Below are 17,747 nucleotides of genomic sequence, written 5' to 3' on the forward strand. Positions count from 1 at the left end.
AAGAAGAAAATGATTAGATGTTCTTATTTGAAATACATCTAAACTAAATAAAATCTGTATAGATGAAGTGCCTTTTGCCCAAAATTAAAAACAGTATCCTTTATGTCTTTTTCTTTTATCAAAAAAGAAAACCACTTCCCCATCCTCAATTATATGTAAAAGATTCAATCTGGAAATGTACTGTGGAGATAATGAAAAAAACAAAGAAATAAGAATTGACTCTGATCCTTTTGGAAAGCATAGCGAAGACAAGATGCCAGTATCTCAGATGTCTATATTCATGAAATCTTTATCTATTTCAGAACTCAGGGAGAGAGAAAAATATCAAGATTTTTAGAGATTAAAATGCCACTTATAACAAAGTTTATACGTAAATCTAAATAATTTTTCTTTTCAACAAAAAAATGCCCATTTCTGAATTTGTATCCCACTTCAATTCTCTCAGCTTTACCAAGTTTGAACTGATCCATTTTTTTTTCTTACATAGATCAGCTATGGTCCATTTGATTCCATTCTTAGTGACAAGATCCAGTTTCCTTCTCTCTATCAGATGGCCCCCAAAGAGTCTTCTCTTCACCAAGGTGTTGTTCACTTAATAGTATATTTTAAATGGAACTGGATAGGACTGGTTATTACAGATGACATGAGAGGTGAGAAATTCCACTGGGAAATGAGAGAAGAAATGTTAAAGAATGGAGTCTGCATGTCATTCACAGAAAAAATCCCTGTCAGTGAGAGAAGACATATGGAATCACATGAAGACTTCATGCCCAGGATTGCAATCTCAGCAACCATTGTGATTGTCGTTCATGGAGATACTGATTCATTAATGATTCTGAGACATTCACAAATGCCTGTTTTCACTACACAGAAAGTATGGATTGCCACATCTCACTGGGACATTACCATGAGACCCATTTTTCATTATAGTTATAATTTCCATGGAGCTCTCACATTTTCACATTTAAACACTGAAGTTCCTGGGTTTAAGACTTTTCTTAGGACAATCATACCTTCTAAATACTCAGATGATATTTTACTTAAGGGATTCTGGCTCTCAGCTTTTGCATGCTCAGATCAACAAGGAAACCCAGAGCAAGAGATATGTTCACCAAATGCCTCTTTAGAGACTTTGCCTCTGAACTATTTTGATATGACCATGTCTGGCTTGAGTTATACCATCTACAATGCCATCTATGCTGTGGCTTGGGCTCTCCATGAAATTTTTATGAAAAAGTCAGCTGAAAGAGCAATTGGAGGTGAAGAATATTTAAGACTTCATTCATGGCAGGTATTACTGAATAGGTAGGAACATTTTAGCTACGGTGTAGTGAGGATGCATTTGGGGTATTGGTGGGACAAGTTGGGTAACAAATTCCAATCCAGCTCTCAAACTCTGTGATTATATTTTCTTTATTCTTAATTGCCCATTCTCTTCAGTATTCATGTGAAACTTATAATTGTTTCTTTCACAGAGTCTTGGAGTTGGCAAAGACTTTGGGTACAATCTAAAACTCACATGTTTATGGACAGAAATACCCTTTTCAATAACTTTGCTAGTGCACTAAATCATTTTTCTAAAACATCTAGTATTGGGTGACCTACTACCTTCAAAGATATCTTATACCATTTTGTATCTGCTGTAATCTTTAAGACACTATTCTTCATTGGACTATGGTTAGGTAGTAAAATGTTCTACACTGTTTGAAAACCAAATCAATGACCAGTCCTCATAACCTCTCTACGTGCTACTAAGTCATTTTCTCATTATTTCTCATTGTGAGATTTAAAGCAATCTAGGATTTATTATGATATTTTCTTATAATTTATCAGGGATTCTCAATTTCTTATTAATCAATCAATTCAGTCTGGACCTTAATCCCAGTTTATGTATAAACTAGAGAAACTTCTTTTCATATAAATATTTTATGACCTTTTTCATAATCAGCCTTTTAAAAACACAAATTTCTAGTGGGCGCACATTTAATTGAGTATAACAAAGTATATAAAAAACCATATATGAGTAACATGCCTGTGAGATGATAAATATTCTAGTTGTAATTACCTCTGACCATTAATGAAATCTTTGATTTTTGACAAATAGGAAATAAACACACCCTCCAGTAAATTCTCTCTGTCTCTCTTTCTCTCTCTTGCTCTCTCTCCTTCCCTTCTTACCTCCATCCCTCTCTTTCTTTATGTGTGTTTGTGTTTGTGGGTCAATGTGCCTTAAAATTTTCCTCAGGATATCTTTAGAGTCTGTTGTAAACTCAGGTCTTCCAAAATACTCTTTACATTTGTAATGACAAATAAGTTACTCAGTCTCTCAAGAAAGCAGTTATCATATTCCTTCTGTGCCTCACACAATCTCTATCATATTGACAGTTTTACTTTTCCATGTGGAAGCTAATCTTCTATGATCTTATTCCCTTTTAAAATACAGTAACACAATCCTTATTCTCTGTGGGAGGAACTATAGAAACTACTGTACAATCTTTATAAAAACCAAACTCAATTTTTATTTATTCATCTTATTCTTGAAACTATATAGCCAGGAGTAGACATGTAATGGTCACTCAAAAGTTGATCCCAATACTGATTCTCTTCATAGCTTTAACCTACTCTTTTTCGCTGATCTAGGCTACTCAACATTAGGTAGCCTGGTAACCCTCTACTCTTAGGGTGTTACCATATTGTTGAGAGAATTAGATCAAATATCCAATCAACTTTATCCCTGCCATAGCTAATAAGTCTTGAACTTAATGATCCACCAGCCTCAGCCTATCCAACAGAAGGTACTATAAGCATGTGAAATGGGGCCCAAGAGGAGTTTCTCTCTATCTTTCAGCCATTGCTTCCCATTGTCTTCTGGACCACGGAAATATAATGCAATAATTCTTCTATATGACATTCATTCAGTCCTTTGAAGAATATCACTGTGATGTTTCAAATATTTTCCTTTATAGGATATCTATCTCTCATTCAGTAAAATATCCTTGAATTTCTGGGTATCTCTCATGTTCAATACACACAGTCAGTTTTCTGCCACATCTATCCCTTTCATTTCAGAGTCCACTTCATTAAATCTCCAGATGGCAAGGCAAGTATACTTTTACTAATTTTATTCATGTCCATTCCATTTTTATAAATATACCTCATTTTTATCTGATCAGAAGTAGCTAGGTGACTCATTGGAATGACAGCCACACCTAAATACAAGAGGTCCTTGGTTCAAATATGGTCTCAGCTACTTACTAGCTTTGTGATACTGGGCAAGACATTTAGCCCCCAATACCTAACCCTTACTGCTCTTTTGCCTTGGAACCAATATGTAGAGTTGATTCTAAAATGAAAGGTAAATCTTTTTTAAGATGTGATCTAGAAAAGCAGTGTTTTTTGGTAATGTTAAAGTGTACATCTCTCAGTCAGGAAGACCTGTTTTCAAATTCACCTGTTGGACACATACTATGTAATCTTGGGCTATTCACTCAACCTTTATATATGCCATATTATCCTCAAAGGGTATAATTTTTCAACACTTATGGCATCTGTGGGGGGGTTGCATTTATAAAAGGAGTTTCCTGATCAGGAAGATCCCAAATCTGATGAAATTTAAGGAATCTAAACTACAATCACCCATAAATTCCAATATTCTTAAAATCAATCTTTTGAACCAGTTGACTATATTAAACTCACAATTCCCTACTAATTTCTAGCTTTTTAAATTTTATTTATTTAGAATATTTTTCCATGGTGACATGATTCATATTCTCTCATTCCCCTCTTTTCTCTCCTCTTCTGAAGCTGTCAAGAAATTCCACTGAGTGATACACATATCATTGTTCAAAACCTATATCAATATTATTCATATTTGCAAAAGAGTGATCTTTTAGAGCTGAAATTCCAATCATATCCCCTTTGAAACACATGATCAATCATATATTTTTCTTCCACATTTCTACTGCCACAGTTCTTTCTCTGGATGTGGTTAGCATATTTTCTCATAAGTTACTTGAATTGTCCTGTATCATTGTGTTGCTACTAGTAGAAAAGTCATTACATTTGATTGGGACACAATTTATCAATCTCTGTGTACAGTGTTCTCATGGTTCTACACCTTACACTCTGCGACATTTCCTGGAAATCTTTCCAGTTCATATAGAAATCCTTCAGGTCTTCATTCCTCAAAGTACAACAATATTCCATCACCATCAGATATGGTTTTTCTTTTATTATTTATGTAGAATACTATCCTTGTTTCTATAGATCTGGAGTTCTTTAACTTTAAAAAAATGTTAAAAATGAGATCATATGAATGATCTAGAACTACCTTGACAGTTTGGAGCATTGGAATGAATAATTGAAAGGGAGGAAATTCAAAAGAAATATATTTAAAGACTTATAATTGATCTACTTTCACAAAGAAAGGAAGGAAATGGCATGGTAAAATAATCTATCATTCAGTAAACATATATTAATTACTTACTATTAAGTGCCAAGCATGCTATAAATTCTGGGAATACTAAAAGTGTGTGTGTGTGTGTGAGAGAGAGAGAGAGAGAGAGAGAGAGAGAGAGAGAGAGAGAAATTGTTCCTACCCAAAAGAAACTCAAATTCTAGTATGTGAGAGTCTAAAGGAAAACAAATATGAACAAATAAGGTATAAAAAGGATAAGTTGAAAAAATAGGAAAGAATGAACAGAGGGAAGGTACTTGAATTAAGAAGGGTTAGAAAAAGCTTCCTGTAAAATATAGGATTGTAGCTGAGACTTAAATCAGTGAATCTAATAAATGGAGATGATTAAGGAGAGCATTTCAAGTATGCATCACAGGCAAAATTCTTAGAGCCAAGGAAAGAAATTTGTAGTTGGAAGGAAAACAGAAGCCAATTTAAATACATCAAACATTGTCGTGAAGAGTAAAAGTATGAAAAGATTGGACAGGTAGGAAGGACCTCATTAATTAAAGGCTTTGGATTGATCCTGAAGACAATATGGAAACACTGAAGTTTGGTGAGGCTATTGCATTAATCTAGATGTTTGATATAGGCGATAATGGGCTATACCACATTGGTAGCTTTATCAGAGAAGAAAAGGAGGCATGATGAAGAGTTGTCTCAAAAATCAAATGAATAGGCCTTGACTACAGTTTGGATGGGGGTGGTAGTGAGAAATAATGAATATTAAGGGTAATTAATTACAAGATTGTAAGTCTGGAGACTTGGAGGATAGAGTTGGCCTCTACAATAATGAAGAAGGTAGTAGGGGAGAGCTTAGGGTGAAAGTTAATGTGATATGCTTTGGACATGTTAATTTTAAGATGTCTAAAAGCCATGCAGGTTAAAATGTCTCAAAGAATGTTGGAGATATGAGACTGGAGGACAGCGACTCTGAAAACTATCTGGGAATGTATAAGTGGACTATGAGGTCAATAAGATGCAAAAATGTGATGTGATTGTCATGAAAGCTAAGGGGACCATGGATAATATTAATTGGAGGATGGAACCTGAATAAAAAAATATTCCCATATGAGAAGACTTGTGTTCAATCTGTCAGCCTCAGTTGAAGAAGGATGTTGATAGCATATATTTGGAATTGAATCTCGAGAATGTCTACTGGAAGTCTACCAGGCGAGGAACTTCTTTCTTCATTTCATATAATGATCAATTTAAAAGTCTTGAAATGTTTATCCTGACAAAGAGAGCATTCAAAGGAATTGGAAATGGTAGGTTTGTTTAAGAATTTGAAAGATTTGCTTGTGGAAGAGGGATTCTACGTGTTCTATATTTTGAAAAGGGGGAGAAATAGGAGAAGTGAAGAGAAGGTGCAAAAAAGGACCATCATCCAATTGGACATTGAAAAGAGTAATAGCCTGAAGAAAGTGAGATCCATCTTATTACAGGGCTTCTGACACCCACTTAACATAGTTTATTGCCTGTAGTACGTGCTTTAGAAATGTTGGTTGAATGATTGATTCAAGTAGAGGTTAGATGATGAATTTTTAGTTATTAGGTATTATTTAAGAAATTATGTAACGTACAAGTCAGAAAAGGAAGTCTCTGAGGTCTTACTTACCATAGAAAACAAAAATATATACGCATTGGTTAGGAATGTCTTTGGCTTTAGTTTCCTGACATCCAGTTCTGCTGAGAAAACCATTCATCTGCCTCAACACATTCTTTTCTACCCTGTGAATAGGAATATATGGGGACATCCATGCCTCAGTGCTCTCTTAGATCTGAAGATGATCTTGACTGTGTAAATCCAGCACCAAGATTCTTTTCCTATTTAGCAAGATAACAAGAGGAATATGAAATTGATAAATTAAAAAAACTGATCAATAAAATGATCCCATTCTTCAGTTTCTGAGCACCATAATTAAATCCCTGGTATGGGGAAATCATAGTGTGTATTCAGTCAGACAATAACTACTTAGTAACAACTCATTATGCTCTAGGCATTGCATTAATCACTGGAGATAAAAAGAATCTTTGCTCTTGCTCAGTGGTTCCCAAACTTTTTGACCTACCACCCCCTTTCCAGAAAAAAAAATGTTACTTAGCGTCCCCTGGAAATTATGAAACTATTTATTGAACTCAGAATAGAATGTAATATAAAAAACTTGTGGCCATCACCTCCTCCCTGGATTGCTGCATCACTCACCAGGGGGTGGTAGCACCTATTTTGGGAATCACTACTCTTGAGGAACCAGTTATCTAATGAGGGAGCCAAGAAGAAAATCAACATATTCAAATAGGCTGTGTATTTGATAAGTAGGGTAATAAATAGGAATTAATCTGCAGGCTTATTACTAGATTTATAAGCATGAATTAGTAATGAAGAAAAAGAGAGAGATACATTTCAGTCTTTCTACCTCTAGGTAAAAATCCAATCCCCCACTGCAGCCAACACTCTGAGTCAAAGCTATGAAGTCAGCAGGTGAGAAGGCAATAAGACCTGAGACAGAATTAGTTCTGAGACTGGTGGAGAGAGAGACAGAGACAGACAGAGACAGAAAGACAGAGAGACAAAGACAGAGATAAAAGAGAAAGGGAGAGAGGGAGGAGAAGAAGGAGGGGGAGGGAGGGAGGGAGGGAGAGACAGACAGACAGACAGACAGACAGAGATGGAGACAGAAACAGAGACAGAGACAGAGACTTAGTTTTTTCTGTTGCAATGTAGGTGCTCATGCTGGATGTGCCAGGGATACTGAGGATGCTGGCTGCTGGCTGCACTGGGACTCATCATCAGGGCACCAGAAACATAACTCTTTCCTACACAAATTACTTTAGTGACTGAATGGAGGATTAATAGAATGAGGAGAGTCTTGTGTCACATACAACCTATAAATATTGAAAGGCTATAAATATTGAAATATCCAAAGTGTATAGTAATAAGGTTGTGGCAGTATCAGAAGACAGAAAGGGAGAATATTTGAGCCATGTTACAAAGATAAAATCAACAGAAGGCATTATGTTAGATAAAACAGATAAGAGATAATAAGGAGTCAAGGATGAAATGAAAACAGTGAACATGGGAGATGTAAGCAACACCATGGGTTCCAAAAGTTCATTTCCATGGGTTCCAATGAAAAATCAGGTTTTATCAGACCTCCAAATAAGGCTACACAACTCAATAAAACTACAGAAGATATCTAGAACCTCTCATAAAACTTAGAGGTTGTACTTGGAGGAAAGCCCTTCCCTCAGACACCACCCAGTGATGAGAACTTCTTTTCTCTTTCAGCTCCACTCCTTCCTGAAGAACACCCAATTTAACAATACTGCTGGTGATCAAGTGTTTGTGGATGAGAATAGAAATTCTGAGGCCCAATATGCCATTATGAACTATGTGGTCTTTCCTAATTATACTGACAGTCTGGTGAGAGTGGGACAGTTTATCCCCAAGGCTCTACTTGGTCACAATTTCACAATTTTTGAAGATTTCATAGTGTGGGGCTGGTGGGCTTCAAAGGTCAGAGACATTTTAAATGTTAAATTCATACTTCTAATTAAGGAGAAAATACTTAGCCTATTTGGTTTATTCTACATTATGCAGATTTATGAGCATTAACAATCTGACTACTTTTAAAATAATATCAAGAAAATTAAAAATTTTTCACGGGCCATCAATTCAATTATCCTCCCTTATAGACAGGAGGAATCTGATGCTCAGGAAGGTTCAATGATTTATTCAAGGTCACACAGGCAATCAGCATCCTAGGTAGTATTGTTGTTGTTCAATTGTTCAGTTATTCACTTATTCAGATTTCTTGGCAAAAGTACTAGAGTGCCTGGCCATTTCTTCAGTCAATGTATCCTCAATTAACAAATGAGGGACTGAGGAAAATAGGAGTTAAGAGACAAGTTAATAAGTGTTCAAACTTGAGTTTGAACTCAGATCTTCCTAATTCCAGAACTGGTACTCTATCCATTACACTATTAAGTTGTTGAAAAGGTAAGAGAGAATGAGAGAGAAAAAGAGAAAGTATATAAACATGCAAGTATATACATATCTACAATTTTTTGAAAGAACAAAAACAAGCCTTCTCTCAGTCTCACTTTAACTCTATCCTCTTCTCAAATGAGAATGAACTAATAAAGGAAAAAGTTCCTCAATAACCATAATTAAAAATGATAATGTCTTATTTTATATTCTTGGTCCTTTACATCTCTAACAGAAATTGGGTAGTATGCTTCAACAATAACTCTATGTATCTGTGGTTGGTTATTGTGCTACTATTCAAAGTTTCTTATTCTTTAAAAGATGTTTGTTTTATTTATATATTTACAATACATATGTGTCTATATCACAATTTTTTCAGCCATTATTCAAACTATTGCCATAATTTCAGATTCTCCCTCTTTGTCACCTCAAAAAGAAATTTGTAGATGGTGGAGAAAATGCATGGACCTGTCTGATTTCTTTTAAATTAATCTTCAGTTTATCCCTTTAAATTATACCTAAAAATGAATTCTGGAGAAGTAGGACCTACGAATAGACAGGGTGAAACAGTTTTCCCACCCGAGAAACTTAGAAATTTATCAGAAAAAGATTGTCACACTAGGGTGAGTGTGGCGCACAGACAAGCAACATGAGGCAGGCATCCCACCCCAAAAAGCCAAAGGAGTCTTTGAGGTTGCTGAATTAGCAGCAATGGTTTCCAGAGCTCTCAGTCCAAAGACAGTAAGGGGTTGTAATGTTTGCTCAGAAGGAGATTATAGGAAAATTCTGTTCCATTGCCCATATGAACATCTCTGTTACAGTAAAGAATCACAGCCCCTCAGGGCAGATCTAGGGTAGGTAAGAGCACTACAAACCTCTCCTTGGGGTTAAAAAGGATTAGGGATCCTGTTCACATTTCTATGAAAGAAGAGTGCTTCTGGTTGCTCATGCATTAAAACATAGGCCAGAAGAGTAGGAAACACACTTCTAATTAAATCATGCCTCCTTAGAAAAACTGAAAACTTAAAGATCCCCAAAACTAGCTCTGAAATCTTATGCACAAAAGAACCTGACATTTTCTACACTGCCTCTTCTACCCCAGGAACAAAGCACAATGTTAAAACTTTTTTAAGTTAAAAGTTGAGAAAAATTCTGGAAAAAAATAAGCAAAGAACAATAACAATCAAAGAAGTTGACTGTAGAAAGTTATTATAGTGGCAAGAAAGATCAAAATGCAAAATCAGAAAATCAGAAGAACAAAATCAAAACTACTACATGCAAAGTCTCAAAGAGAAATGTGAATAGGTCTTAGGCCCAATAATAATTTCTGGAAGAGCTCAAAAATTTTACAAAAATTCAGTACGAGAGACAGAGGAAAAATTGAAATAAGAAATGAGAGGGATAAAAGAAAATCAGAAAAAAATAGTTGGAAGCTCAGTGAAGGAGACACAAAAAATACTGACAAAGCTACTCCCTTAAAAAATAGGCCAAATGAGAAAAGAGACACAAAAATCCAAAGAAAAGAACTGCTTAAGAAAGCACAATTAGCCACATGGAAAAAGAACAAAAATTCCCTAAAGAAACAACTTTTTTAAAAAAAAAAGTAGAATTGGCCAAATGGAAAAAGACATATGAAAGTTCACTGAACTAAATAATTCTTTAAAAAATAGAATTAAGAAAGTGGAAGCTAGTGATTCCAGGAGATATTAAAAACAGTAAAAGAAAATCAAAGGAATGAAAAAATAAACAAAACTCTCAAATACCCAATTGGAAAAACAACTGACCTTAAAAATAGATCTAGGAGAGATAATTTAGAAATTAGTGGACAACCTGAAAGCCATGATTTAAAAAAAACAGATCCCAGCCATCATCTTTGAAGTAATTATCAAGGAAAATTCTGCAGATATTCTAGAACAAGATGGTAAAAGAGAAATTAAAGGAATTTACTAATTATTTCCTGAAAGACACTTGAAAGAGATTGTCTATTTCCATACTTTGGAATTTCCTGACATGTATATCACTCTCTGAACACTTCTGTATAGAAGTTCTTATATAATTGTTTTGCTCTTTAGTAGATGGTATTGAATTTTATTTCAGGATTTCAGTAATAATTTGATGTGGAAAGAAGATTTCAGTGTTTTTAAAATGTTCTGATTTGGGTGAAAACCTGATATCTCTCCCCTTACCAATTCACTATCCCATATGAACCTTTTATGTTTTTAACCTATAAGATTTAAATTGATATTCAAAAACTCCAAGTATTATATTTTATAAGATTTTTAATTAATACTTGAAGTAGAAAGAAAATAAACTAAAAGAAATAGAAGTTCAAACGTAATTATCTAACAAAAAGTAAGACCATGTATGTATATACTCCTGCCTGGCATAAAGTCTGCTTTCCCAGGCCCAATCAGGGGAAAAGAGAGAGAGAGGAGGGGCTGCAAAAAACTTATAACTTCCCTATTTTAGAATGTTTTATGAGAAGGAACATGGAAAGGTGCGAAAGAGAGTTCTGGGGTTCAAATCCTAATTATACAAACCTAAGTTTACATTTGAGCAACAGTTGAATGACTTGGCCACTGTCAATCATTAGGGAAGATCTGCTGGTTCAGAATGGCAGAACTGCATGCTTCTTTTATATGGATTCCTGCCCTGGTTATTCCTTTGCAGAAAAAACACTAAAATAGAAACTGGAACCAAGGCCCTACTCTGAATTCAGAATCTGAGCCACCATGTTATTATCTATTACAGAACCTGCTCTTCTCTTAGTCCATAATATAAGGGCTGAGAACAGTACTTATTGCACAATGTTATCTGAGGGCATTTACTCCCTTTCTTTTTTATTTATTTCTTATTTTTCCAACACTCCCCATAGCCAACACACATTTCCACTGGTTTTACATGGTTTTTACAAGTCATGGATCAAGACTTATTTCCATATTATTGATAGTTGCACCAGGGTGGTTGTTTAGAGTCTACATCCCAAATCATGTCTACATCAACACATGTGTTCAAGCAGTTGTTTTTCTTTTGTATTTCTACTGCCATAGTTCTTCCTCTGAATATAGATAGCATTCCTTTTCATAAGTCCCTTGGTATTGCCCCGGATCATTGCATTGTTGCTAGTACAGAAGTCCATTACATTTGATTTTACCACCTTGTATCAGTCTCTGTTTATAATGTTCTCCTGGTTCTACTCCTTTTACTCTGCATCAATTGCTGGAGGTCATTCCAGTTTACATGGAATTCCTCCATTTCATTATGCCTTTGAGCATGATAGTATTGCATCACCAGAAGATACAACAATTTGTTCAGCCATTCCCCAATTGAAGGGCATACCCTCCTTTTCCAGTTTTTTGCCACTACAAAAAGAGTGTCTATAAATATTTTTATACATGTCATTTTCCTTATGATCCCTTTGGGGTACAAACGCAGCAGTGTTATGGCTGGGTCAAAAAATAAACAATCTTTTAAAGCACTTTGGGCATAGTTCCAGACTGCCATCCAGAATGGTTGGATCAGTTCACAACTCCACCAGCAATGCATTAATGTCCCAATTTTGCCACATACCCTCCAACATTCATTAATCTCCCCTGATGTCATTTTAGTCAATCTGCTAGGCGTGAGGTGGTACCTCAGAGTTGTTTTGATTTACATTTCTCCAATTATCAGAGATTTAGAATACTGTCGCATGTGCTTATTGATAGTTTTGATTTCTTTATCTGAAAATTGTCTATTCATGTCCCTTGCCCATTTATCTATTGGGGAAGGGCTTGATTGTTTTTTGTTCAATTGATTTAGCTCCTTCTAAATTTGAGTAATTGGACCTTTGTCAGAGTTTTTTGTGATGAAGATTCTTTCCCAATTTGCTGGTTCCCTTCTAATTTTGGTTGCATTGGTTTTGTTTGTACAAAAACTTTTTAATGTAATGCAATCAAAATTATTTATTGTACATTTTGTAATTTTTTCTAACTTTTACTTCATTTTAAATCTTTATATTCCCAGAGATCTGACAAGTATACTATTCTATGTTCACATAATTTACTTATATTTTCCTTCATTATATTCAATTCATTCACCCATTCTGAATATATCTTGGTGTAGGATATGAGATGTTGATATAAACCTAATCTCTCCCATATTGTTTTCTAATTTTCCCAGCAGTTTTTGTCACATAATGGATTTTTGTCCCAAAAGCTCTGCTCTTTGGGTTTATCATAAATTGTCTTGCTGAGATCAAGTCTATTGCACTGATCCTTCCATCTGTCTCTTAGCCAGTACCATATTGTTGTGATGACTTCTCCTTTATAATATTGTTTAATATCTGGTACTGCTAGACCATCTTCCTTCACTTTTTTTTCATTATTTCCCTTGATATTCTTGATCTTTTGTTCTTCCAAATGAACTTTGTTATAGTTTTTTCTAATTCAGTAAAAAAAATTTCTTGGTAGTTTGATAGATATGTCACTAAATAAGTAAATTAATTTGGGTAGGATAATCATTTTTATTATGATATCTTGTCCTACCTTGACCAATCGATGTTTTTCCAATTGTTTAAATCAAGTTTTAATTGTTTAGAAAGTGTTTTGTAATCTTGTTTGTATAATTCCTGTGTTTGTTTTGGTAGATAGATTCCCAAGTTTTTTATATTGTCTAGAGTGATTTAAATGATATTTATCTTTTTATCTCTTCCTCTTGAGATGTGTTGGAAATATATAGAAATGCTGATGATTTATGTGCATTTATTTTGTACCCTGCAACTTTGCTAAAGTCATTGATTATTTGCACTAGCTTTTTAGTTGATTCTCTAGGATTTTTTTAAGTAAACCATCATATCATCTACAAAGTGTGATAGCTTGGTCTCCACATTGCCTACTTTAATACATTCAATTTCTTTTTTTTTCCTCTAATTGCTACTGCTAGTGTTTCTAGTACAATGTTAAATAATAGAGGTAATAATGGGCATCATTGTTTCACTCCTGATCTTATTGGGAATGCTTCTATTTTGTCCCCATTGCAGATGATGCTCAACTGTTGATGGTTTATTATATATAATGTTTATTATTTTTAGGAAAGGCCCTTTTATTCCTATACTGTGTAGTATTTTCAATAGGAATCAGTGTTGTATTTTGTCAAACATTTTTTTCAGCATCTATTGAGATAATCATGTGATTTTTGTGTGTTAGCTTGTTGATATGGTCAATTTTGTGGATGGTTTTCCTAATATTGAACCATCCTTGCATTCCTAGTATAAATCCCCCCTGATCATACTAAATAACACTCTTGATCACTTGCTAGAGTCTTTTTCATAGTATTCTATTCTGTTTAAGATTTTTGCATCTATGTTCATTAAAAAGATTGGTCTGTAGTTTTCTTTCTCTGTTTTTGATCCACCTATCTTTGGGATCAGTACAATATTTGTGTCATAAAAGTAATTTGGCACAACTCCTTCTTTGCTTATTATGTCAAATAATTTGTATAGTATTGGGATTAGTTGTTCTTTGAATGTTTGATAGAATTTATTTCTGAATCTATCAGGCCCCGCCGATTTTTTCTTAGGGAGTACTTTAAAGGTTTGTTCAATTTCTTTTTCTGATATGGCATTATTTAAGTATCCTATTTCTTCTACTGTTAATCTAGGCAATTTATATTTTTGTAAATAATCATCCATATCACTGATATTGATATATTTATGACCACATAATTTGGCAAAATATTTTTAATGATTGCCTTAATTTCCTATTAATTAGAAGTGAGGTCTCCCTTTTCATCTTTGATACTGTTAACTTGGTTTTCTTCTTCCCTTTTTTTAATTAGATTGACCAGTACTTGGTCAATTTTATTTGTTTTTTCAAAGTACCAGCTTCTGGTCTTATTTATTAATTCAATAGTTCTTTTACTTTCAATTTTATTAATTTCTCCTTTAATTTTCATGATATCTACATTTGTTTTCAACTGGGGATTTTTAATTTGTTTGATTTCTAGTTTTTTTGATCTGCATGCCCAATTTATTGATCTTTGCCCTCCCTAATTTTTTAATATATGCACTCAAAGATATAAATTTCCCCCTTAGTACTGCTTTGGCTGCATGCCACAGATTTTTGTAGGATGTCTTATCATTGTAATTCTCTTCTACGAAATTCTTAAATGTTTCTATGATTTGTTCTTTAACTGATTTTGGAGTATCATATTATTTAGTTTTCAATCAGTTTTTTATTTACCTATCCATGTACCCTTACTAGTGCATATTCCCTTTCCTTTCCACCATGGATCAGTATCTCAAATAAGCATCTGTTCCCATCAAGATGTCTTGGTATGAATTTAGGAGCTCCTTGTTCCCTGCTGCAGAATTTGACATTTTTCCTAATATCTATAGGCATCCCTGTTCATTTCTTCATGTAAATCTGGACTGGAAAATGGCTCTGACTTTTTCTTGAATTTATCCATAATAATTTGTTCTTTTATGAATCATTCATTTCTGGATCTGTTTGTGGAGTTTTGTTTTACACTGTTGTGCCATACTATTTTTCATCCTTCTATCATTTTGATTCTGACTAATACTATATTTTCTTCATATATTCAGTGCTACCTCTTCCCCCCATACCATTTTACTTGTTTTGTTCCTTTTGAAAAAGGTATACTAATCATCTCATACGTGGAATCGGGGCATTTCCATGCTATAAAGGGGTGAAACAGCTCTCACTAAAATGCGAGCTGAGCAACTACCTCCCCCACACCACACCACCTACAGGGCCAAAGCCATCACACAAGAGTTATAGCAAGTCTGGGGCATGCATTAAGTCCTTGGTAGCCACCTGGGGTCACGAGGGCTTGCTCCTGAGAGCAACAAGACTTAAGACCTCAAGAGGCTAAAGAATGCGCTCGGATTTTGAGTGCAGACCCTGAGCTCAGGCATGAGTGGGGGCCTGGATGCAAGCCCAGACACAAATCCTGAGCTCAGGGGAGGACTGGGATCTCGAGCACAGGAGTGGACCTTGAGTGGGGACCCAGTGCAATAGGGGTTCACAACTGTGGAAGCAACACCCTGAGACTGTTAAAGGAGTCTTGGGCAGAGGAACAACTAAGGGGACCACCAGGAGGCTTGACCCTGAGAATAACTGAGATCACAGGAGCCTAAAGAGTGCAGACAGACCCTGAATGTGAGGATAAACTTGAGAGGGCAGAGGGATAACAATGGCAATCCAGAGACAAGAACCCCAAAAGAGAAAGATCATTAAGAAGAAATCTGTAACACTCAACAACTTTTGCACAGATAAAATACAGACAAAAGAGCAAACAGCAGAGGAGAACAAACAAGTAATCATGTCCAAACCTTTGCAAAATAATGAAAATTGGCCATAAGCTATTGAAGAGTTCAAATCTGAGATGATGAGGAAGATGGAAGAGATTTGGCAAGAAAAGTGGGAAATAGCTCAAGAGGAAATAAACAGGTTAGAAGACAGAAACACCAAATTGGAGAAAGATGCCCAAAATCAAAAGAAATGGTAAGCAAATTGGAAACCAAAATCTGGCAAGAAAATAACAGTTTAAAAGGCAGAATTTTGCAATTGGAAAGTGAGGCTCAGAAATCAAATAAATGGATAAGAAAATTGAACACCAGAAATGACCAGATTGAAAAGGAAAACCAAAAGATTATAGCTGAAAACCAGTCCCTAAAGCCTAAAACTGAGCAATTAGAAGCTAATGATCTCTCAAGACAGCAAGAACAAATAAAACAAAGTCAAAAGACTGATAAAATAGAAGGAAACATGAAATATCTCAATGAGAAAGTGACAGACCAAAAAACAGGTCTAGATGAGACAATCTGAGAATCATTGGTCTTCCTGAAAAAGCAGAAATTAATAGAAATTTGGACTCCATACTAAAAGAAATTATTCAGCAAAATTGCCCTGAAGTTCTACAACAAGAGGGCAATATAGACATTGAAAGGATCCATAAATCACCCTTTACACTAGACCCAGAAAAGGAAACCCCCAGGAATATAATAGCCAATTTAAAGAGCTTCCAAGTAAAAGAAAAAAAATTTTACAGGAAGCCAGAAAGAGATAATTCAGATATCAAGAAGCAACAATCAGAATAACACAGGATCTAGCAGCCTCCACACTAAAAGACTGCAAGGCATGGAATATGATATTCAGAAAGGCAAGAGAACTGGGTTTACAACCAAGGATCACCTACCCATCAAAACTAACCATATTCTTCCAAGGGAAAGTTTGGGCATTCAACAAGATAGAAGATTTCCAAGTATTTGCATAGAAAAGACCAGGACTAAATGAAAAGTCCGATATCCAACCACAAAAATCAAGAGAAACATAAAAAGGTAAATAAGAAACGGAGGGGAAAGAAAGAAAACTCGTATTTTTTAAATTTGCCTCTTTAAGGGCTTCAATATGATCTAATTATTGGTATTCCTATGTGGAGAAATGTTATGTATAATTCTCTTTAAGGAATTCTATTCACTATTATAGTATTCACTGTTATAGTAACTAGAAGAATTATTCATAGGGAGAGGTTGGAATACTAAATGGTCTAAGATGATATGGGGGTGGGAAAGAGGGAGGTGAATAGTAGAGGACACCAAGAGTAACTTGAATGAATAAGAAAAGTAGGATATTCTATTACACACAAAGAGGGCATGGGAAGGGGAAGAGATTAATACTATTATAAGAAGGAGAGGAAGAGAGCATTAAGAGGTAATGTTAAACTTTACTCTCAGTGTAATTAACTCTGAGAGGGAAGAGTAGCTATACTATCCATTGGGACATAAAACTCTTATCTAACCCTTCTGAGAAAGTCAGAAGGGATAAACCAAGGGGAGCGGGGGAGTGGGGAGGTCAAAAAAGGGAGGGTAGGAGAGGGGGAAGGGAATTAACTAGACCTTAAAAATAAGTAGAGGGGAATAATAAGGGAGGGGGTAAAAAGGGTAGTAAATCAAGAGAGGGGACAAGGGTTTCTGGTATGAAGCAAACCACTGGTTTAAAAGGAAATAGTGTAAGAAGAAGGGGTAGAACTAGGAGAGGATACCAAAATATCGGCGAATACACAACTTATATTTATAACTCTGAATGTGAATGGGATGAACTCGCCCATAAAAAGGAAGCAAAAAGAAGAGTGGATTAGAAAACAAATCCTACCATATGTTGTCTACAAGAAACACATATGAGGCGAGTGGACATACACAAATATAAGGTAAAGGGCTTGAGCAAAATCCTTTGGGCATCAAATGAGAAAAAGAAGGCAGGAGTGGCTATTATGATTTCTGACAAAGCCAAAGTAAATAGA

The 17,747-nt window shown here is 35.0% G+C and overlaps 1 pseudogene; it reads left to right on the top strand.

Annotated features, from left to right (window-relative positions):
• The window catches only part of LOC123256757, a 71,020-nt pseudogene that overhangs the window by 46,874 nt on the left and 6,399 nt on the right, over positions 1 to 17,747 (top strand).

This window comes from Gracilinanus agilis, chromosome 1, assembly GCF_016433145.1.
Source record: "Gracilinanus agilis isolate LMUSP501 chromosome 1, AgileGrace, whole genome shotgun sequence".
In the NCBI taxonomy this organism is placed as follows: Eukaryota; Metazoa; Chordata; class Mammalia; order Didelphimorphia; family Didelphidae; genus Gracilinanus; species Gracilinanus agilis.